This window comes from Antechinus flavipes, chromosome X, assembly GCF_016432865.1.
Source record: "Antechinus flavipes isolate AdamAnt ecotype Samford, QLD, Australia chromosome X, AdamAnt_v2, whole genome shotgun sequence".
Classification (NCBI taxonomy): domain Eukaryota; kingdom Metazoa; phylum Chordata; class Mammalia; order Dasyuromorphia; family Dasyuridae; genus Antechinus; species Antechinus flavipes.
The window spans coordinates 21851549-21875539 of record NC_067404.1 but is presented as its reverse complement, the minus strand read 5'-3'; the positions used below and the strand labels follow the sequence as shown (position 1 = coordinate 21875539).

The window sequence follows — 23991 nt, the reverse complement described above, 5'->3', positions numbered from 1 at the left end:
GGGAAGGGAGATTATTCACATTACAAAGAATTTACCGGGTGCCTTGTACTCTGACACTGTTCTGTATTCTGTGTGTCATCACTTCTTTTGTTCAGTTCTGCTCATCCTTTAAAAACCTAACTCAAGTAATAACAACAACAACTAGCATTTATATATTTCTTTAAGGTTTGTCAAATCCTTTATAAACTTCATCTGATTTGATCCTCACAACATCCACCTACCCACCCCTGGGAGGTGAGTGCCATTATTATCCACCTTTCACAGATGAGAAAACTGAGGCAGGCGGAGGTTAGATGATTTGCCCAAGATCACACAGCTAATGAGTGCCTGCTGCTAACTTTAGATCCAGAGCTCTATGCATTGAATCACTTAGCTGTGTGCTCAATGAAGCCTTCTCTGATCTTTCTACCTTTCCCTCCCGGGTCAGTGATGATCCCTTGGGATTTCACAAAGCACTTGTTTTTTTTTCTCTCTCTCTCATTCACATATTATGTCATATGTGCTTTATAGTTATCTTCATTTGTGTCCTAACCCCCTCTTTGACTTTAAGCTTCACAAGAGCACATATTATATCTTACCTAAATTGTGTAGGGCACTGTGGGGGATATAGTGCACCCAGTAGGCATTTAAAGAATCTGGGATTTTTGAACTATAACTTATAAAAACCTGGATTCACATTGCACACGTGATCATTTGGACGCAATCTCATTTTCAGGCTTTCTCCCCATTTTACAGATAAGGAAACTGAGGTGCAGAAATGGTAACCGATCCGTCCATGATCACACAGCTAGACATCGTCCAGTGGTCAATCCATAAGCATTTATTTAAGTACCTTCTGAGTGCCAGGTTATTATGCTAAACATTGGGGAGAGGCAAAAAATGGACCCTGCCTTTAAAAGGAGTTTCTATTGAATGACTAAGAAAAAAATGTCTGGAAATAGATATATAGAGCTATATGCAAGTTCTATTTCAATTCGATGAAAGGTTACCTTGGAAGGGAAGGGGAAAGGGAAGGGAAGATACCGACAGCTGGGAAGGAACCGAAAAGGCTTCCTGCAAAAAAGGTAGTGGTTGAGATGCTGAGGGACTAGGGTCCAGGACAGGTCAGGCTTTCTTTGAAGAAAAAGGTTGGGAGGGCTGCAAGGGCCCACCAGAGTGGGGGTGGAGGCTTTTCTGGACAAGCAAAGGACATTGAGTTCCCTGTGGGAGGCAAAGGGAGGAGAAGGTGCTGGAAGGGGACAAATTTTGGCTACTTCACAATTTTCCTGAGGGCATCCTGTCCTCTTGTTTCCATATATGGTAGTAAAATTAGCAACATGGTTGAAATATTCCATCCTTGAAAAAAATACCATGCTGTTGTCTCTTATGGAATATTATCCCAGCTGAGCATCTCTGGTCAGCGGCATGCTGGATAGCTGCAGAGTTGGAATGAATGGTCTGTGTATATTTAGCTGGCTGGCTCTTTCAGGCAAGAGACTAAACACAGAATATGTTTTTCAAAGAGGATCTACTGCAGAAATAATGTGAAGGGTTGATGATTTTGCCCCTTCCACCCCTCCGGGTTGACGGGTCCTTGTTATGTACATATGCCAGGGGCCTTGTGGTCCGTCGTCAGTGATCTGGGAGTTCCTGCTGACGTGACTCCTCGGATGGGGGTCAGCCCTGATTAGTTCTGAAGCAATTAAGTATTGTCTTGTGAAGATCTGTTCAGCTCTTCCCTTGTTCTGTAATGCCTGAAACAGCGGTCCCCTTGGGAAATGGGGAACTGATACCTCACTCTAGTTTTGGAAGAAAGAAGTAGCAAGAGCTGGAGGCTCATTCAGACCAGTTTGCAAGGAACTTAGAAATTGGAAAGCTGCCGGCATTGTGTTTGGAGGGGGCCTCTGAGAATTCTCCTGGGTTAGGGTTATCGGTTCCCTTTATGGAATCATGGATTTAGAGCTAGAAGGAACCTTAGAGGCTGTGTTTAATTTAACCCCCCTTTCCCCCATTTTACAGATAAGGAAAATGAGGCTAAGAAAGTTTAAGTTACTTGTCCATGGTGGCACAACTAGCGAGTGAGCATCTGAGGCAGAATTTGACCCGAGGCCAGTACCCTGTCCACTGCCCAACACTGTCTCTTGCCTAAAGCTACCATACATGGCAGCTATATAACGGTCATGATGATAATGATAATGCTTATTTCTGTAGAGCGTTCTCTCATTTGATCCTCATATGCTAGGTAGCACAAGTATAATCATCTCCATCTTCCAGATTACCTGAGGATTGAAAAGGTAAAATGGTGTGCCACGGTCACATAGCCAGTAAGTGATAGAGCTGAGTCTTCTAATCCGCACCTCTGGACCCCAAGTCTCCTGCTTTTTCTACCATGTTAGACAGTGCTTCTTCCATCTCTTAAAATTCTATGACTGCGTAAGGGAGCCCAGATCACATAGTCCATCTACTCTTTCAGCCAATGAAAGATTTCCTCATGCGTGCCATGTTCTAACCACTAAGCAAAGGATAATATAGATGTACAGCTTGTGTAGTTGCTTTGATACCCATGAAATATGAAAAGAACCAGAAGAAGGCCTCTGGCACTAAAGCATCACAAAGGATCGGAGGCTCAGAGGGCATGGAGAGGCTGCTAACAGCACCAGTGGAGGAATTGCCCACACTGGAGAGGACACAGATCCACTGAAGTCCAATTAACTAAGTACGGGGAGAAGGTCTACAAGGCATAGAAAAGAGGGTCCTTGCCTTCCAGAAGTTTACGGTCCAGTGGAAGAACTAGCACTTCCCCTTCCCTATACTAATGACTAGAAACCCATTTCTAAGAATCATATAAAATGAAGTATATAAAGGTATAGGTCTATCCAAAAGAAATTTTTTAATTAGCTTAGCTTTCAAAGGGCATTTGGGATAGGTACCACACTCGGGGAGCCTTCAGCACTGATATTTGGATTTCCCACGCATGTATTTTCTTCTCCCATTTCCCGATCCCGGCGGTCCAGGGGCGGTTGTTGTCGGCCCATGAGGTGTCTTCGTTGAACTGCTAAAAATTCAGTCCCTACTCTTATCTGCTTTGTCATCCTTTCTCCCCCTTACCCCAACCCCAAGATCCACAGCGGTGCCCACAGTATATCTGAGTGTGCATTAAGGGCTTTGCTGAGAGATGAATGGGCTTATGAGGAATCAGCAGATTGTTGGCAGCTGGGGAGAAGTTAATGGCTACAGTGCAAACTGCTTTGGGATTTCCCTTTACTGGGCTGCTACGGCCCTGATCCACTGTGGCCTGTGCGTCGCAAAAGCTTTTGGAGATAGTCAAGTGGTTCCGGAGCATAAAGCGAGATGCCACGCAGGAGCCAGACCAGTGAGAGTTTTTCATCCCCAACCTAAGTGTGAGCAGCTTAACTGACCCACCCTTCCACCAGTATGTTTGCTCAGCTCCTGGCATTATCTCTGTATTAGGTAATGGAAGAGAAATATGTTGATTCTGCTTGCGGACAATGGCATCCCCGCATGCCAGTGATTCCCCTCGTCTCCTCGGGCTGATATTTAATGCGAAACGTTGGATCTCTAGGAGAATTCTGGCTATGGTAGTATTAATACTGCTATTTGATTAAAACTCCTAAGCTCTTTGTCTCAAGGCCTCTGAAATTCTGGACTCTGTACCGGGTCTGTGTTTATCCCTTTGGTCTATTGTTATGGCTGGTAGGTAATTTGAATGCCTAGTATAAATCATCCCTAGATCCCTAAAAGGCCTTGAAGTTTGCTAAAAGGAGAAGTATCTGGTACATGAAAAAAAAAAAAAGCCTTCCCTATGTGAGCATGTGGTAAAGCCCTCCATTAATGCTCCCATGTATCTTTTGGATGGCCCGCCTTTCCCTGACACTCTTCTGACCAGCTGATGCCTCCAGGTCCACATTTGGTGGGGAGCTGGCCGGTAGAGAGCTTTGTATATGGTAGACTCTTCCTCTGTTGCTTGAACGAAGGAGCCGTGAGGCTGTTAAGACGGGATGGGTCAAATACGAATGGAGACGATCGGAGAAGCTCAGTAAGTCCATTGCTTCGGAAAAATCACAGCCAGAGCAAGACTTTAAAAAATATACCATAAATGGGCTTTTGAGTTTAGGGCCCAGGGAAGGTAGGGCCAGAAGAGTCTTTCTGTCTCTTGGGACCCTAAATAGACCCCAACTGAGGGACCAAAAAGAGAGGTGAAGATGACAGGTGCCTTAGAGATAATTTAGCCTAAATTCATCATCCTACAGAGAAGGAAAAAAAAGAAGTCTAGAGAGGAGAAGAGGCTGGCTCAGGTCCCTGGAGTGAGTAGGTAGCAAAGCCAGAAATGCAAGATCGGTCTCGTCTAATGCTTTTCCCACTTTATTCAGTCATCTGCCTGCTTGGAAAATACCGGGACTGACACCTGATTCAGAACGATCCCCACATGTGGGTCATCTGTGGGTCCTTCCCCTTGGCTTAGGCCTTAGGCGCGTCGGACACTGGATACAGACATTCGCAGAGGCCTCTGGTTCTCTGCACTCAGACTGGTGATGGGAGGACTCTTGGCCGAGTTGTTTCTTTTCCATAACTAGGGCTCTGAGGCAGAAAGGTCGAAGGGCAGGGAGCAGGGAGAGGTAGCAGGAGAGCTACAGTGCTGCTTGCAGGAAGTTGGAGGCATTTGTGTCTGCCAGAATGAAGTTTCAGCCTTCTTCCCAGCCGCCTTTAATTATGGAGGGTTCAGAAGAGGAAATAGACTATCTTAGAGGGGCTCAGAATGGAAGCAATATGGTTTATTCTGTAGTCTCTAAACTACCTCTTCTACTATGACAGGCTTTGGCAGTCTTGCTGCCAAGCCAATAACTGGGGTTGGTAGTTTTCCAGGCCAGAACTTGGCACTCGAGGCCAACACGTGTTCTCGTTACATAAGCGTGTGGCCATTAAAATAGTGCACGGGTTGGAGATGAATTGTTGTTTTTAAAGGAATTTTGCTTTAAAAGTCCATCTGGCAAATGATGACGGGACGTTACATGAACGTTTTTGTTGGTGTGTCCTGATGGGTAAAGCAGAATGCCCACTGCCAATAGTGGACTTGAACCTTTGCATCATGTCTTCCTGAGGGTCCTTTAATTTCTGGGATTTTGTAACTAAATGGCATTTAAACCAGCCCTTCAACAGGTTCTTGGAGATGGGAAATCTCTGCTACCAGCCCAGACCCCTAGTAGCCATTTTATTTGGGGGATCAGGGCACGTGGAAAGAACACTCAGGTGATACTCTGACAGAAGTTTCCATGTTCAAGTAGTCCAATCGTGAATCCTCTTGAGGCTCTAAGTACGGCACCAGAACTCCAGCTGTTCAGCAGTCTATCTCCGATCCACCTCCTAATAAGCCTTTCCCCATATTCTGCTTTTCAGCCAGACTGGACTACTGGCTGGTCCCCAAACTCAGTAATCCATCTTTGTGCACACCTTTTCCCATGCTCCCTTCCCATCTCTGCCTCCTCTAAGGCTACACTAAAGTGCCTCTGTGAACATTCTCTCCGTGACTGCCTCCCCAACTTACTAATTCTCTCTCTTTCCTCAAATTACCTGGGTGTTATAATTATCTGTGCACATTATATCCCCACAGTGGGATGTAAGCTACTTGAGGGTAATAACTTTTATTTATTTTTTTTTAGCCCTGCCTTCACTGAAGATGTCTCTTGTTAGCATACCTTGCCTTTTTTCCAGTCTTGGAGAAAACGGTTTCTTTCCTCTTGAAGATGGGCCTTTGACCTCTAGCCTGAACCCCATCTCTACTTGACTTACTCCCATAATCGATCCAGTCTATCCCTCAGCCAACGCTTCCATTATCAAACTTGCCCAGGTCTTCCCTCTCTTTAAAATGAGCATGACTGTGACTACCCCTCCCCCATCAAAAAAAAACCCCTCTGGTTTATCTTGCCTACCCCTTCCAGGTGTCATCTTGTCCTCTTTCCTTTGCTTTCCAAATTCTGGAAGAGCGATGGCCCTGTGATAGCCAGTGAGGACACATGCAGCCCGGCATCCTTTTGCAGCCTTTTGTTTCTTGGGCTTCCATCTCTCTGCCACCTATTCCCTTCCTAACTTCCAGTGAAACTCAACAAATGTTTATTAAGGACCTACTGTGTGTGAGGCTCCATGCATGTTAGACTCTAAGGATTCTGGGGTAAACAAAACAGACTCTGCCTTCAAGGAATTTCCAATGGGTGAGCCGGGGAAGGGAGAGGGAGGAGGAGCTGGGATAGACATGCTTAAATAAGTAAATACAAAGCAAAGCAAACTGATTTCCAGAGAAGAGGTCTAAAAACACTGAGAAAATGGCACCAGGCTTGTGCTTTGAAAGAAGTCATAGTTGTTGTATTTTTGGGGGGGGGGGTGGAGGGGAGATGTCACTTCCTGAAGCCTGATTTCAGCCTTCTCCTCTGTACTGGAAAAAGCTCCAGTGACCTTTTCTCAGACCTTCTCTTGTTCAGCTTCTCTGCATCATTGGAACCTATTAAACATCCATTCTCGACACTCCTCCCTTGGTTTCTGTGACATTGGATTTTTCAGAAGCTCCTCCTACCTCTCAGAAATGGTGTGTCAATTTTTTTTCCTCCTGCTCCTTAACTATGGGTATTTCATAAGCTTCTATTCCTAACTCCTTCTCTCTTCATCTTCTTCCCCTCTGAGGGAAAAAAATCATTAAGTTCAGAACAAGAAACAGATTCCATTGCCTCCCAAAAGAGAAAGGGCTAGATTTGACCAGACTCTGGACAGGTGATCAGTGATTGTTCAGTGGATGTCCCTTGGTCTTTCCCATGCTTTTAACAAAATAACACCTCCCTTTTCCTTCCTTACCAAATTCGTACCCATAAAAGATCATTTCCACTGGATTTTATTTTTAACTTGGAACTATATTTTTACTGTCTGCTTATAATCCCCTCCTCATTAGGCAAACCACTTTAGAACATAAAACCTCATTTGAATGAGTCAGTTTCTTACTGTGTCTGAGCCTTCTCTCTTTCTCCCATTTTCCCATGAACCCCAGCTTCAATTTAGCTAACATTTATTTGGCACCTAACTACCTTAACTCCCCTCTTCCCCACCATGACAAAATCCATACCTGCCTCTTTGCTGTAAATGTAGGCTGACTTAGATGAGGACATGATAGGTGAGAGCCCTTCCATGGGACTTTTGGAAAAAGTCAGGTGGCACATTTTGTGTCATTTTGCAGACAGCCACAGTTCCGTTGTTATTCCCTTGGAGCCAATGGAACCAAGGAATAAATCCAGGCCTCCTTCCTACTTGAGGGCCTTGGTTCCTAGGTCATACCCCCTTCTAACTGATGAAATCACTGGATTGAGTGAGCCTTTGTCATGGAAAACTCTCTCTTGGTAAGAAAAGACTTGTAAAGGGGATGTCTGACTTATTCTGAATGAGAAATATTACAGATGATGTGGGAATCTAGAAACTAATCTTTCCCACATCACAGAGATGACAAAATCTGGAAGATAGAGACCAGGCCATTCAAGGATTACTCAAGGGATTTCTAAATCTGGGAGGGGGAGACCCTCAGGGTTTCTCACCAAGGAAGTAGGGAAGGAGGAAAAAAGGAGGGAAGGAGGAATAAAGGAAGGAAAGAAGGAGGAAAGGATGAAGAAAGGAAGAAAGGAATCTTACAACTGAATTGAGTGACCCTTCCTTGCTTCCTTCTTTCCTTCCTTCTCTCCATCCTTCCCTCTGTCCCTATGTCCACATAGGGTATCATACCCTTACTTACAAATGCTCTAAAAGCATTTTTCCCCTCTCTCCCTCCCAGGCCAAGCCCCTTTTAGTCATTATTTGGGTGCAGATTGACTCAGTTTGAATGCCAATAACAGTTATTTCTGCTTTGGTCAGAAACCCTGAGGGTCTTCCCTCCCCAGATTCATTTATTTGTTTATTTATTTAGATTGGGGGGGGGGAGAGAAATTAGGTGAAAGAGAAGATTCTTTGCCTCAGCTGTTACCCAGCCTTAGTCACTGAATGGGTGCAACCCCAGACAAACTGAGATCTGTTGAAAACCTTAGTTTAAAAAGGGCCAGGTCCACCATTGCATCCGGGGCCAACTGTAGATGTCCGGATCTCTATCTGGCCACTGGCCCCAGATGGCTCTGGAGGGGAAAGTGAGGCAGGTGCCTTTGCCCAGCTCTCCCTCACTTCAATCCAATTCACTTGCACGTCTAGGCTATTATGGTCCTCTTAGAGAACAAAGGAAATTTAACTATCTTAACCGAGATTTAATTTGTCCTTCCTGTCCCCAGAGGGCAAAATTGAAAGTCCTGGGTGTGGGATGGGGGGGAAATGAACTAAAATGCCCTTTTGTGGTCCCTTCTCTACTGTCCTAATTGAAAAAAATTCAAAAAAAAATAGATTAGATAGACTGTAAGAGCAGATTTCCTTACAATTCTCTCCCAAAGTGTCACTGATTGGGTCTTTCCTCTCCTGGCAAGTCTGGGAAAAGAAGCTGTGCCCACTTATTGAGGATACTAAATCGAGGCTCCAAGAGGTTAAGTTACATAATCAAGCAGTATTGGAACCCAGTTCTCCACATCAAGCCCACTGAGTGTTGCCTGGTGAGTGGCAAAAGCCTGGAAGCAACTACCCCCACCCCCACCCCTTGGCAGCTAAATGTGGAAAGGCCTAGCGAGCCACAGATCCCTTCTGAGCCTGTAACTGGGTGGCTCCCCCCGTATCATACAGGAACACCCCGTTAAGAAGGTGAGGCAGGGAGAGAGGAGTCGGGAGAAAGGCAGATTAAGAACAAATCAGGGAAGCTCCAAGCCTTGTCTCCTAATTCCAGGACCCATTGTCTTTATGAAGCATGAGGCTCATCCTTTATTAAGAGGTTGGGGCTCAGTGAGTATATTCTAAGTGTTGTTTGTTCTGGCAAGAGCCATATGCTGGAGCCTTGCTATCACACAGCTGGCTGTAGCCTGGGAATTTGGTCTGATATGGCTCCAACTTGGCTCATCTCCAAAAGGGTTTAGTTACCAGAAATACCAGCAGGACTTGATCCGAGCCAGGGCTCACCTGGTCCTGTGGCCTACAGCCCTGTGGTCGGTGTCCTAGTGGGGCTCCCCTGGAAATCCGGGAGTGAAATTCGCCTCGATTCCTTTTTGGTAGATGGAGCTGCAATCTCCCTTTTGATTAAAAGAAAGGATGTCTGCAAATTACTCTCTCTCTCTCTCTACCTCTCTATTGCCCAAGAGAGAAGCCATGTAGTCTCCTGATTGGCTATAGAAAAGGTTCCATGGGGCATTGAAATTAATGGACTATAAAAACCAACAACCCCTTCCATAAATGTAAGCTATTATTATCATAAAATGATTCTGTGGAGATGAAAAGGCAGGGAAAGCGAGGCAATTGGCAGACCGAGCTCTAAGCAGAAAGCGGAGGACTGGAGTTCCTTGTGGGCCCAGACTCGATTCTCTCACCAGAATAAAAGACCGGGGCCCTTCCGTTTCTTTCAGCATCGGCTTCCATTATAACTGATCCTAAGAATCCTTTCCTTCTCCCTACGAAAGGCTCTCCCCAAAGCCAAGAGGTAGTCGTTCTCCCCATTTTACAGACTCTGCTGACAGTTATGTGACTGAGGCCTAACGAGGTTAGATGCCATTGTTGAACTGGAGTTTGTCCAGGAGAGGGGGAGCGCCTGGATGAAGAAACTCACCAGGGGCCATGTGAGGATGGGCTTAAAGGAATTGGAAATCCTTCACCTAAAGAAAAGAAGAATTAGGGACGGGGGTGGAGAATGTAACAGCTGTATTCAAATATATTCCAAGGCTCATTGTCTTTGTCAGAAGGCTTAGCCTCTTTGGCCTTGGCCCTAGAGAGCAGAACTGGGGGCAGAGACACAGATTTGGGCTCTACTTCGGTGGTGATTTTCTACTAATTAAAGCAGACGGAAATTAAAATGGACTTTTTGGGGGGAGAAGGGTGAGTTTCCCAGTCCCTGGAGATTTTCAAGCAGAAGCAGGATGATGTAGAGGAGCTTCAGGCTTTGATGACCTCTGAGTTACCCTTCCACCACTTGCAATTCTAGGATTCTGTGACTCCCAAGTCCATTGTTCTTTTTGCTAAGTCAGATTACTTCATTAAACTTGAACTGTGACATGGCAGACCTCCCTGTCATTCAGGATATGTTAGACCACAGTCATATGATTTGCTTGAAATCTTCCAGTTCCATATCATCCAGGTCGGCCCTGAACCCTTTAGCCCATATCAGGTGGGTCCCGGACTAGGAGAGAAAAGCCTGCCTTTCATTCTTATTCTTTCTTATTAGGAAATACGTTTCAAGAACTGTAGCCAGACCAACACGCTTGATATTCTAGGAGGAAAATGTGATTGCTAGAAGTTTGCTGATGACTAATCGAGGCATACATCTGTACAACAAAGTTCCAGCTGGTGGGAAGAGATGGAGGGGGAAGGGACAGTAGTAAATAGCATACTACACACACTCTCTCTCTCCTCCCTCTGTCTCTGTCTCTGTGTCTATCTCTCCCTCTCTCTCTCCTTCCCTTCCTCCCTTTCTCTATTTCTCTCTCTCCCCTTCTCCCTGTCTTTGTCTCTCTGTGTCTCTGTGTGTGTGTCTCTCTGTCTCCCCCTCCTAAACTGGAGATGCGATGGTGAAATCCAAACCCTGTGGGAGAGTATATCCTTCCATTCTAAAACCCTGCTTGACAGAGAGGGCAAACTGTGGATTGAGAAGACTGTGCGTGCTCTGGAGGGCCAGGGCCTCTATGGACCTGGCTAAAGTTCCTCCCATTCTGAAGTGGTATTGTGATGCCCGAGAGGTATTAGACCTAGGCCTCCAGAAGCTAACCGATGCCCAGATTGTTCTCCGGCTTTCCTTCCTGGAAAGCCATGAATTTGCACCCCCTTCGGGAGGGTGACCATTTCCAGTTTTAATGTAAGGCTCATACCACCTAAGGCTTTCTGCAAATGAACTTGGGAGAGGAGAAACTGAAGGAAAATCAGCCAGTCAGTCAGTAAGTATTTATTAAGAGCTTACTATGTTGCTAGGCGTCGTTTTCGGTGGCCGAGGATACAAAATGAGGCAAATGAGAGTTCCTGCCCTCAAGGAGGTTACCATTTAGGTTAGGCTTTGGCGGTCATTTCGTTCAGTCTAAGGTTCCTGTCATTTGAGTCTGACCAGCCCTGTGAACTAGGACTACAGGTTTCATTGTCTCCATTTTAAAGATGAAAAAACCTAAGAGTCCAATGGTTTGGTCTGTTTTCCACAGCTAAATAAATAGAGGAGATGGGATTTGAATCCAAGGCTCTGCTGATTTCAACTCCAGCCTCATAGCCATTGGACAAAGGTCTCCCCGCTATCTGCGTGGCCGGGCCTACCCAGATGCCTTTGCATCAACCAGGTACCATATAGAGAGTCTTAGGTTTGGAAGCTTTGCTTCTAGTCAAAGCTTCCTTTTGACATTCACTAGCTTTAGGAGGCCAGTCAGGTCATTCCTTCCCCAGGACCTCAGTCTCCTCCACAGTCAAATAATGGAGTTGGAATCGGCCTATTAAATCAGAAGGATGCCTGCAGGGACATACTGACTTAGAAAAACTACATGGTCATATCTCCTGGGCCTAATTGCATTTTTACTTATTTTGTGAAAGAGTTCCCAATTATATTTTAGTCCAGTTCTAACCGCACTCAGGAGTGTGGCCAGCAGATATTTACGTGATTGAGGCATCTGGCCTAGATGGAGAGAGGTCCCTTTTCCTTCTTAATCTATGACCCTATAGGAGGGGACTTAGCTTCCTTAAATGGGCCAGGCTTCAGGGAACTACTGCAGCTACCCTGGGATTAACTGTTGAATGCAGAGCCTTTTCTTTCCATCACCCGCTGGATTAAAGGAAAGCCTGGCTTTTATTCCGGAGCTAGAATGGCTCTGTGTTAAATTGCCTAGCCCCCTCCCGACACCAATTTTTTCTGTGTTTTGGCCCGTTTGCAAAATCTCCTGCTCCTGGTTCCTCACTCACCTGTCCTGCTTATTGTTTTGTTTTCTCCTCCCAGCAGATGGTTGGGGGTTGCTAAAGAGAGCAGGTGGTATCCTCATGCTGGGTCCCACCCATAGGCCTTAATTTATCTAGTTTCCTGATTAGGGGCAATAGGAAAAGGGGGGCAACGGGCAGTACATAAGGAAGGCTTTGTGCCCCTCAACTGTCTGCTCGCTTCCACTATTTTCAGATGGTTTTTGGTATATTAGAAGTCTGTCTGGTCAAGAGAGTTGAAAAGGAGGGATGGCAGAACAAGGCGGGAATCGGAAAGTGGCTAATTCCAATTATGCTCTTTATTTCGGGGACCTAATCTCACTTCTTTCATTTAATAGCCTTTCTGTAGTTTGCTGACACAAGCCTAGAAGGAAATGGATGCTGTTCCGCTCGGGCCTGTTGAAACAGTTAATCAAGAGCAGGTTTTTTTATTTTGCTTTTTACCAACTCTAGGCCCCTTTGATTGACACATGGGTAGACAAAGATGGATTGATTGATTGATTGACAGGGTTTGAATTCCAGCGGCTCTCAAATAACTAACTTGAAAAGTAGATCACTACTTCTCACAGTGGACCAGAGTTTAGGAGCTGAGAATTAGCAGCCTTCATTGTGGGGAATGTTCTTACATGTCTCCGTGTTAGAGGCTAATGTTTCATTACACAGAGCAAGCACTGGGGAATAGAGATATCATTTGGTGATGATCTTCACTTCCCTTCCCTTCTTCAGCTTAAGCCCTTGCCAGGGGACAGGACTAACTCACCCTGAAATGTAATTGGGCAAAAACAATACCTTGGAATAATGATAGGGATTTGCTTGGGGGGGGGAGGGGGGCGTGCCTGCTGTGTGTTGTAAAGCGGGGTATGGGATTTAAGACTTGCTGATAATCCACAGATTAATCGATTCTGTTATATTTAGGAGCAGGTGAAATTTGCAATAAAGTCAAATGTCTTGTTTGAGCAACGTGCTGGCTTGTCAAACCCAGGGGGTATGTTCTTGTAGGAGAATAATAATGATCATAGCTAGCGTTTATATGTGTATGTACATATATATAAATACATAGATACATATATATAGTCTAAAGGATTATGAAGTGCTTTACAATAGGATTGTCAGAACGACCCTGTGAGGGAGGAACGTGTAGTTATTATCTCCATTTTCCAAATGAGGAGACAGAAGTTAAGGAGAACAGAACTATGGAATCCATTTCTCCTCCTTGCAATACTAAAGGAGTAAGAGAATCTCTGAGACTAATGGAAGGAATCTCAGAAACTGTCTAGACCACTACTTTTTCCTCCAACGCCATATTTTATGGAGGAAGAAAGTAAAATCCAGAGAATGGATTATAGGTCCATAGAGAGATAGGATATTCCAAGCCCATTAGTTCATGGCAGAGGCCGTTTTTGCTTTGTTTTGTTTACTGGGGATGCGATTTCTCCCCCCTTCTGCAAACCAAGGGGAAGAAACTTTGGGGGCATAGATGGTGATCTGTGGAAGGGACTTTGGCGATCGTGAAGGCCACCAGCCGTCAAATTTTCCCGAGTGGGAACCTAAACCATTGTATCTTTGTCTTCTCGGTGGTATTGTATAGCATCAAGGGAAGAATTAGTAATAGCTTTTTCTTTCTTCCGTGATCTGTGAAGTCTGTGAAATTCTGAGGAACTTCTACTTACCAAGAGAATTAATTGCCTTGTCACCGATATTTGCTCTCCTTGCCCAGTCTAAATCAGGTCAGATCGAGGGACTGCTGATCGAGCCCTTGATTCCAATGTTTTATAGAGAGCGAGATCTAAGGAGACTTGACAATGACTGTGATGGTAAATCACCACCTCAGGACAGTGTCAAGTTTCTGCGAGTTACAGAGGGCTCCTAACCGTCCCAGGGAAGGCACGTCTTGGTTTTTGTACAATGAGTCGTCTTTCTCTCTCTGAGCCTGGACAGGCCCAGGGCACCAATCCAGGATGGTCGAGCACAAAGAATACTGTCTTCTGCCTAGCACCTAGTGCCTTCCCTGGGATAGAATTATGAGCAGTATGCTGTTCCCAACTGCTTTCAAGTCTTAGCCAAAATTTTGATGCTGCCCTGAGCTGGTGATTTATCATCATTGTCTTCATCTAGGTGGTATGGTAGATAGAGCTCTGGATCTGGAGCCAGGAAGACCAGAGTTCACATCTGGCTTCAGATGCTCATAGGCTATGTGAACTGGAACAAGTCACTTTACCTTTCTTAGCCTCGGTTTCCTCATCTGTAAAATGGGGATAATAACAGCACTTAGGACCCAAGGTTGTTGTGTAAAGGATCAAATGGGTCAATAAAGTACTTTGCAAATATTAAAGCACTGTATAAATGCTATCATCACCATCCCTGTTGAAATCTAGTTGTTTACCAAGCTTTACCACAAAGAGAAGGAAAGGGCCTCAGAGGTAAGTTAGTCTGGAGCATTCTGGACGAGTGATCCTCCAGACACGCATGGAGATTCACAGAGAAGGATAACACGTTAATTCCCCCATGACATCCAGTTGCAATTTAGAAGTGCTCTAATTACTAGAAAGATCTTCCTGATGTAGAGCTGAAATCTGACTCCCAATAACTTGTGCCTAGTTTTGCCCCGTGGGGACAGACAGTACCACTCTGATCCCTTGTCACATAAGACAGCCCTTTGAATACTTCAAGTCCAATGCCCTGCCCTTCTTAAGTCTCTTCTTCTTCTGGCCCAAGATTCCCAGTTTCTTCAAGTTCTCCTCATGCAGCATGGTTTCCAATCCCCTTTCCATCTTGATCATCTTCTTCTGGGCTCTCTTAGCTCAAAGCCAGTACCCAGACTCGTATACAAACACTTCAAATGCGATCTGCCCAGAACAAAGTAGAGCAGGACCATGACCTCCCATGTTCTAGATGCTGCTTTTCTATTCAAATTGTTCTTCATCATGATGAAACAGATGGAGGAAAGCTCCAGGAGCCTGGCCTAGCCAGGCCACCGACAGTGGCAGGCAGGGACGCTGGCTAGCTATTCTCTTCCAAGGGACAGATGGGGAAAAGCCCTCGTTTCCTAAAGTTCCTAGAACTCCTGAAGTTAGAAATGCCCAGTTCCTGACCTCAGAGTTAAGATCTTATGTAGCCAGCCCAAACCGCCCTTTTAGTTCCTGGAGCAGTGGTGACAAGAGATACGAGAATATAGTGAAAATGAGCACTGGTCTATGAATTGGAGACCTGAGTTTCTGTTCTAGCCTTACTACTGACTCCCTGTGTTGTTATTGTTGTTGTTGAGTTGTCGTCGTCGTCGTCGAATCTTTGTCGTCGTTCAGTTGTTTCAATTATGTGCAACTTTTGTGACCCCGTTTGGGATTTTCTTGAGATCCTGGAGTGCTTTGCCATTTCCATCAGCAGCTCATTTACAGGTGAGGAAACTGAGGCAAACAGGGTGAAGTGACTTACCCAGGGTCACACAGTTAAGTGCGTGTCCAAGACCAGATTTGAACTCTGGAAGAGGAGGCTTCCTGACTCCAGCTCTGGCACTGGATCCGCTGCAGCGCCACCTAGCTGCCCCTAACTACTTGTGTAGTCATTTTAGGCAAACGATTTCTCTGAGGGCCACGAGTTACTCCTTTGTCAAATGAGGTGGTAGGTTACATGAGTACTCTCGTCTCTACCCCCTCTAGGATGTTCTGTTTCTACGGTCCTTTTTAGAAAGTCAGAAAGGATGTTATTGTTTAAACAAGCTAGATCTCCGAGCCCTGAGCCACTCTTGGAAGTGTCAGTCCTCCCAACTGCTGTGGCTACTAAAAGGTACAAAGCATTTCTTGAAATCTGTAGGTTGGAATGGAAAATTGCCAGATCGGGTTTGCTCCTTTCGTGACTGCTCTCATCGGGGCTGCTTGAAACCCTTGGGGCTGATGTGCAGATAGCTCTCATCGAAGCTTGTCTAAGCCACAAACACTCAAGTATGGATGGCTGAGTACAGCAAACACTTTGCCTCTGGCAAATGCTGACCACTTTGGGTTGACAGTGTGTGGTATTTTTAAAAACGAGGCAATCAAGAGCAGCAGTAAACCTTGGGTCAGTTTAGTTAAACCCTTGCTCCTCGCTTCCCTCCCCTTCCTCTGTGCTTCCCCTTTCTGCAGTAATAAGAAGCGCTCTTGGTGCCATAATGCCTTAGGTTTACAAAGCATTTTTCCCACAACAACTCTGAGATGGAGGTAATAATAATTAGTTGACATTTTTATTGCTCCTCGAAGGTTTACATATATTCTCTCATTTGACCCTCACAGCAACTATATAGATATAATATATAATAGTAACACTGTCTTAGCGGCCGTGTCTCCAGTAGCCATGGTGGGGAGAAAGGTGGGGGACAGTGGAGAGGGGAGAAAAAGCTCGGACAGACAGTGCAGTTGGCCAGCGACTTGGGCTCAGAATTAAACAGGAGGAAGAGAGCAGGTTGAATTGTCTCAGGGAAATTGCAGAGCTCTCCCGGGCTTCTGCTAGAAACAAGGGCCCATCTTGATTTTACCAGTATTGTATGACTCCAAATTGCAAAATACTACAGTTCTGAAGATTTGGAATTGAGTATTCCACAGATGGTAATAGAAAGGCACATGGTGGGTGGAAGCAGGCTGCGGCATAGAACCAATGAGAAACTTCAAAGAAGAGTCGGTCGGAACTATCAAAAGGGAAAGACCGTACTGGGGCTGGGGGAAGAAGACTAGTTCCATGGCAAGACCCAAGGGCCCTCTGCTTCACTGTGTCCTCTCAATGTCAAAATACATCCAGTAACTCCCCACCCCCAACTCAGCATATTACGAACTTAAACAAAGAGATGGGCAAGAGTTGTGTGGGACCCCCAGACGTGGCCGGGCTGAGATCTGAATTGTTGGCAAGAGCAGCAGTTGGGGCACGGGTCAATGAGATGATGTTAGCACAGCTGCATTTCCTAAGGAACAACTAGAGAGGATGAGCTTTAGAATGTGGAGTTCAGATTCATCACTCGGTGAGCTGTACCATAGAAGTGTTGACTCATTGGCAGTCAGAGGGCCTTCCTAGCAGGGGTAGAATCTTCCCCTCCCGGGACCCCTTTGCAAAGATTAGTCGGTGAGTCAGGGCCTTTTTTAGGAGTCAGTCAGCTTCTAGGATTCCCTGCCGTTCTCAGCTCTCATTTCTTGAAATGCAGACGTCCTGATTCTGTGGTATAGGGGGATTTTCTTTGTGGTGTCGAATCCCACTGTCTGTGCATAAACTGTGTTGATAATCACTTATGTGTTTGTATGCTGACCTATATCACTGTTGGCAATCCAAACCTGGTGCCAACTACAATATAGACATTTCTTAAATCTTTAATAATGATAAGAAGAAGAAGAAATCAATTTTATTATAATGTGTTATCAATATGATTTCATTAGAATCATGAGAAATCATTAATGATAGCTGGAGGATCTCCCCACCCCCTCAAAGTTCCATAGTGGTAAAGGAGACCCCAAGATGCAGGATCTGGGAGGTTTTGTCATCACCTAGGCATTTTCAACCCATGTGATCAAGCAGCCAAAAGAAGAAAAAAAACCTTGAAGTGTTCTGGTCTATGTGAGGAAAGGCACAGTGTCCAGAACTAAAGAAGGGGGATAGCTTTGTTGTCCTGTACCCAGATCAGCTCACAGCTGGTGTGTTCTGTTCAGTTCTGGGAACCACATTCTAAGAAGGTTATTGATAAACTGGAGTACATCCAGAAAAGGTCAAGCAGGTTGATGACTATCTCCAAATACTTGAAAGGTTGTCATGTGAAAGAGGGATTAGGCTCATTCCATTTGGCCCCAGAGAACAGAAATAGGGACAATGTAGGGGGAAGCTAGAGAGAGGTACACGTTGGACCAAATGACCTTTGAGGTGCCCTCCACTGTGCTTCTGGGAAGCCATTGGCACCCTCAGCAATCAGCACTTGGTGTCCTCATGCTGCTGCTTAAGAATCCTTTTGGGGGGGGATAATCCTCCACAAGAGGAGAGGACAGCCCCCCCCCCAGATTGTTATACTCTGTAAATAATTACCAGCTGGCCTGATGATGACTGACAGCTCAGTCAGTGCCATTGATGGAAACAGGAAAAGGGAGTGTCCCAGAATGATCGGTGGCGCCCCATGAGTACAAAATCCTTATACCACAGCCCTGATCGGGGCCCATCATCTTTTTTCCCCATCTCTCCCCTTGATTTGAGCTTTTTCCTGAGAAAACCCTTGTGTCCAAAGAATTTGAAAGAAGATATTCCAGCTGATGAATATCAGTTGTTTACATATTTGTTAAGTTGCAGAAATGAGAAGAGAGAATCGTTTTTCTTGTTGAAATTAATTTCATTGACATCTTTTGCTTTTCCATTGCCTTCTTTTCTCAGTAAGTACATCCCTCCCTCTCTCCCACTCAGAGAGCCATCCCTTATAACAAAGAAGAAAAAAAGAAAGGAGAAAAAAGCAGTTCAGCAAAACTAATCCACACATCAATCAAGCAGGACAGTATATGCAGTGTTCCATATCCATAGTCATCCTCCCTCCCCCCACCACCACCACACACACACCCCCTGCAAAGAAGGGAAGGAAGTGCAGAGAATGATTTTCAATAGACCCAAAATGAAGTGCTGACTTCACTGATATTGGCCATTGTGGAGGAGGTAAAATTTGCCTAGCAAGCAAGCTGGGCCACGTTAGTGAGCCTGAGCCCCTCACATGCTGTGCTGGCCACTCGCAAAAGAGGTTACAATATAGATCTGATTCGAGGATCTAGTTTACTACATGAGCTGTTTCTTGAGAGCAAAATCGTGCTTAAGAAAATCCAGTATGCTAAAATATAAACTTGTCAACTAGATAAAGTCAGCAATGGTTTAACCACATAACAAAGAGATTTTTGGTTCTGTGGAAGGCTCTACCCCGAGTTCTATGAACTATGTTTGGAGGTATTCTTTGCAGGGATTCTCAGTGAAGAGTCCAAAGTAATAGGTTCATGGGTTCATATGGTCAGGGGATTATAAAGTTTAAGTTGGCTAGGAGCTTAGATATCATCTGATGCACACCCCCCCCCAATTTTACTGAAGAGAAAAATTAGACCCAGAGAAGTCCATGCGAGTGGATTATAAAGAGCACTAAATTTGGAGTGTGCTCTTTCCACTTAGGACCATGATGGGCTGGGAGAGCCATTCTCTAGTAGAGGCTGAAAAACTACCTGTAGCTAGAGGCCTTTGAAATTCACCAAGAGAGATGCTGTGATTGGCTCTGGGTATTGCCAAGTAGATATAGTACTGGGAAATGCATTCCCAGTGGGACCTTTGAGTCCCCCTGCCAAGTGGGATTGTGTATGGGATACGGAGCCCTAAAGATGGCTCCCCTTCCCCATCCAAGACAACCCAACCCCCAAATACCTCCCTACCTATTAGGCTGATTCTGACTTTCCGCCATAAGCTTCTAGTTGTTGTTGTTTTAATTAAAATACAAACTGAGGGTGGGGAGAGAACCTAAAGAAAGGGAGCTGGAAGCCCGGGCCAAACCACTTCCCAATTTGATGAGGGCTCATCCTGCTTCTCGGTGCCCAAAGTGAGGTGCCCCTGTGGCATAGAGTGGAATGTTTATTTAGTTATCAGCTCTGTCATTCTATCCCTCACCCAGCAGAAAATATAGACAGCTTTTGCAAGGGAACTAAGGGAGATTTTTTTTTCCTGTATACCTCAAAGCGTAGGAAGTTCAAAACAAAACGTTCATAATTTATGCCTGGTAGATTTCGGAAAGAACAGTGCAAACAATTAGGATTTTTTCCCCCTTCTTTGCTAGCATTGTGAACAGGGCCTGTACATTGGTGAGCCAGACCACCTCCAAGAAACCTTTGCCTTTTTTTTTTTCATTCTCTAAGACCATTAAAAAAAAAGTAGCCATATTGTCATATTTTCAAAGTAGACTAGAAATAATGTTGAGTTCAAAGCTGAACTTGGCCCAGATCAAAAGGACTGTCTTTGTTCCCTAATAATTTGAGGGGAGGGAGAACTATCACATGCTCTGCAATGAATTTTAATGATTGTTTATCAAGTCATATGAGATCACATTGGTAGCTTTGTCTACTCTGCTCTTGCTTTTGCGAATGAATTTGAACTTCTGCAGCGTGTAGAAAATTGATGTTGGTATGAAATCATTCATTCCAAATAATACTAGTTGTCATAATTGTCCCCCTTCCCCACCCCCACCCCCAAAAGCAAAGTACTGGACTAGGAGCCAGGAAGCTGGGTTTGAATTTTGGTTCTGTGATTTACTGTGTGACTTTTGGCGGGTCAGAGCTGCTCTCTGGGCCTTAGTTTCTGTCTCTCTAATGTGAGGGAGTTGGACTATGCTCAAGCATCTATTAAGTGTTTACATTGTGCTGAGTTCTGGGGTTACAAAGAAAAGGCTCTCCCTTCCCATTGTAATGGGGGGAAAATATGTATATGAATAGAGGCATGCAAAAGAGAGGAATAGGTGGAGTTTACACTTGCAAAGGGGAGAGCATTCCAGTCACAGAGATGGGAAATGTGATATCATGAAAGAGGAACAGCAAGTAGGGTGATAGATCTGGACTGTATAAAGTGTGGAGGGAAATAATGTGCAAGGAAGTGAAAAAAAAAGGAGGAATGAATCTGTGGTGTGCAAAGTTCTTCTAAATGCCAAACAGAAGAGTATATAATTGAAGCAGGAGATATTAGGGAGCCACTGGAGTTTGCTGAATAAAGGAGAGTGACCTTGCCGGACCTAAGCCTTAGGAAAATCACTCTGACAGTCGAGCAAAGAATGGATCGAACTGTTGGGCAATTTGATGCAGAGTAACCAGGCTCTTTCAATCATACAGACGAGAGGTGACGAGAACCTGAACTAGAGTGGCATCCGTGTGAGTGGACGGAAGAGGAGGTATTTGAGAGAAGGATGGGGGAGAAATGACAGGAGTTGTCCATCCGATCTCTAAGGTTTCTTTTAGCTCTTACAGCCTAGGATCTCGTATTGTCTTCATTATTAGAAGAAAAAAACAGGAAGGGGCAAAAGCGATATGAAAATTATCCAGAGTAACAAGGAAGTCTCAACACAAGAAGGGACCCCAAAGGCCACTCAGTCCAACTATTTCCAATGGGCCGAATCCTTTCTCCACATCCCTGACCAATGGTCTTCTCACAACCTGTGGTATTGAAGACTCACTGTCTTCCCAGACAACACATCCCATAGTGGTTCACAAGCTCTAGAACTAGAAGGTCTCCTTAGACATCCCCTCCTGACCAATCCCTTCATTTCCTAGATGGGGAAACATCCAGAGAAGAAAATAGACTTGTCTGCTCTGACAAAGTAAGTGGCAGAGCTGAGATCTGAATCCAGATCCTTGGGTTCCAAATTCAGCATTCTTACAACTGAATCATCCTGGTTCCTGTGCTACTTGTAGACAACTGTAATTGTTAGAAAGTTTTCCTTTATATTTTACCCAAATCTACCCTATCTGTAAATGTCCACCCGTAGTCTGTGGATCACTTCTTGTGATAAAGTTTTTTGGGTTTGTTTTGTTTTTAATCATCGAAGGAAATACTAAATTCCAGTAGAGGTTAGTAAAAATAAAGATGGATTTTTTTCCCATCCAAATTCATTGGCCCCCTGAAATCTATCCACGGGCCCCAGAACCCCTGGTCTAGAAGTACCCAGGAATGGTTGATTAAGGATCTGCCAAAAACAACAGATGGAGTTTAGTTGACCCAGAATCCTGTAGTGCTGATTTTGGAAGTCAAACCAGAACAGTGAGGAGTTTGCAGCAGTTAGAAGCACATGACCTAAAATGGCAAGTGTCTTTGTGAAATTCTCAACTCCGTTCTCATCAGAACACTCCAGAGCCATGTCAGTGTACCTATTTTGGCCTTTGGCCTTCGAGTGGGGCTGGAGAAAAATAGAGCTCTGGCCCACCTCTGGCAAAGAGAGCATAGGAATATATCATGGACTCCAGGGAGTCACAGATCATGTGACAACAGAGAAGGAAACCCTGAAGCAAACCTTTTCATTTTTAAATCGAGAGAGAAAACTGTATCTGGATAATTGGCCTAATGGCCTGTCCACTGCTTAGCTTGAAAGGCTGAAGCTCAGAGGGTTCACTTTTCTTTTTCTTTTCCCTCTCCTCTGTTTCTTGGCTCTCTACAATCCTTCTTTACTAAGGCCTTGTTTCAAGTTGGTCAGCATTTGAATTGTACTGCTAGGGCTCTGTGAGGTCCAAGTTTTATGACTAGCATTTGCAAACCCTCACCATAAAGTTGGAAACAACACATTTGTCTCGAAAAGATTTCTAAGTATGATCAAAGGAGCCTTTGAAAGTAAGCCCGAGAAAGGCAAAGTACTACACTATATCCTGAAACTTCTGGCACCATAGGGCCTATATTTTAGCCCCTAGGGACAGTCGGGTTACCCAAGAGCCTTGGCTATAGTGAATCATCTTTCTTGTCCCAAGATTTGGAGTGTTCCAAACCTCAGTGTTTTGAACCCCAAAGAGGAGAAATGTCTCGTGGCCCATAACTGGTGTTTGTTTCTTTGAGGGTCCTCTCTCTTGCTGATAGAAAGGCATGGGGTTGGGGGTAGAAGGTAGAGAAAGAAAGGCTTGGGGCAGTACTTCCTGGGTTCTCCTGTTCCAGAACAGGTTTCAAGACTATATATCCTGCAATAAAAGAGAGAGAGAAATATAGGTGGTACCTACTTGCCCTCCCGCCTCCAGCCTGTTTCTTGCTCCCATTCCATTGCCCTTTCCCCAACTTAGCAGTGTCTCGCTAAGGTCCCAGAAGCATTTGCTTGTTTGACTGGCCCGATCTTCTCTGCCTTCAGTGAAGTTCTTTATTCTAGAACTGTGCACAGATCAACCACTCTCTCTCCTCCTGCTAGTTGGCAGTCCTGCCCACAGAGAACTTGGAGATGTTTCAGGCCCCTTTGTCCTGGATTGGCAGTCTCCTCTGTGAGAGCCTGCTATCCTTTAGAGGTGTTGCAGGTTTGGGGAAAACTCTAAGCAGTCATTTCTGGACTGCCACCAGGGGTATGTTTGTGTGCGTGCGTGCGTGCGTGCGTGTGTGTAGGGAGAAACCTACTTTTTGAAGCTGTGAAATAAGGAGACTAAAACTTCCTGACCTGGGATTTAAACACAGCTGCTTGTGAACTCTGCCTGGGAACTCTCCATATACCAATCAGTCAGTCAGTCAATAAACATTTATTAAGTGGACAGGTGATCATTTAGAACTCCAAGCCCAAATTAGACTCGCAAGGGGGACTGCTGTCTGCCTTCTCTATTGTTCGCAAGTGTACGGTATCCATGCTGTGAGCTCAGCTTTAAGTATAAGCTAGTCAGAAAAGAAACATGGGGATCATTAGGTCAACCTTACATTTCCTTGTAAGACTGCCTTTTAAAAAAAAAGTTATCTAAAGCTATGTTAAAGAGGAAGCCTGTCTAATCTGAGCCATCCTACCCTCCCTTGGCATTTAGCTCCATTTCAAATTCTCTCTCCTCCTTTCCTCTCTTGATTAATCAGGATGCAGGTAGTCTATCTCTCTTCCCCCCCACACACAATTGTCCCTTTTCACTTGTGGCTGTGGTGTTAATCCCATTGATATACAGGGTGTGGTTATTAAAATGATAGCCACAGAAAATTGTATTTAGGAAGGTCTGGCCTGGCATGAGGAATGAAACCAGTGAAAGAACCATTGTGTTCGGGGAGCATTTTTCAAGAGGTCTGAATGAATAATTCTCTCATTTAATGGACTGAGTGACTAATGTCTTCACTTTATTTTTAAGTCCAAGGCTTGGTAGCGTCCTCCAGATTAAAGATTTTATCTGTTGTTTGGCATTTGTCCAGTATTCGCTTCCACGACGAGCATTGGTTGAGTACCTACTATGTGCCGGGCACCGTGCCAGGAATGGGTCATGCAAAGAAAAATTAACTAGCCCTTGTCTTCAGGGGGTTTACATTCTAATGGTG

At 44.9% G+C, this 23991-nt stretch overlaps 1 protein-coding gene across 3 annotated transcripts in view; it reads left to right on the top strand.

Annotated features, from left to right (window-relative positions):
- MAMLD1 (mastermind like domain containing 1) overlaps nucleotides 1-23991 on the top strand; it is a 128386-nt gene that overhangs the window by 56261 nt on the left and 48134 nt on the right. The window lies entirely within an intron of this gene.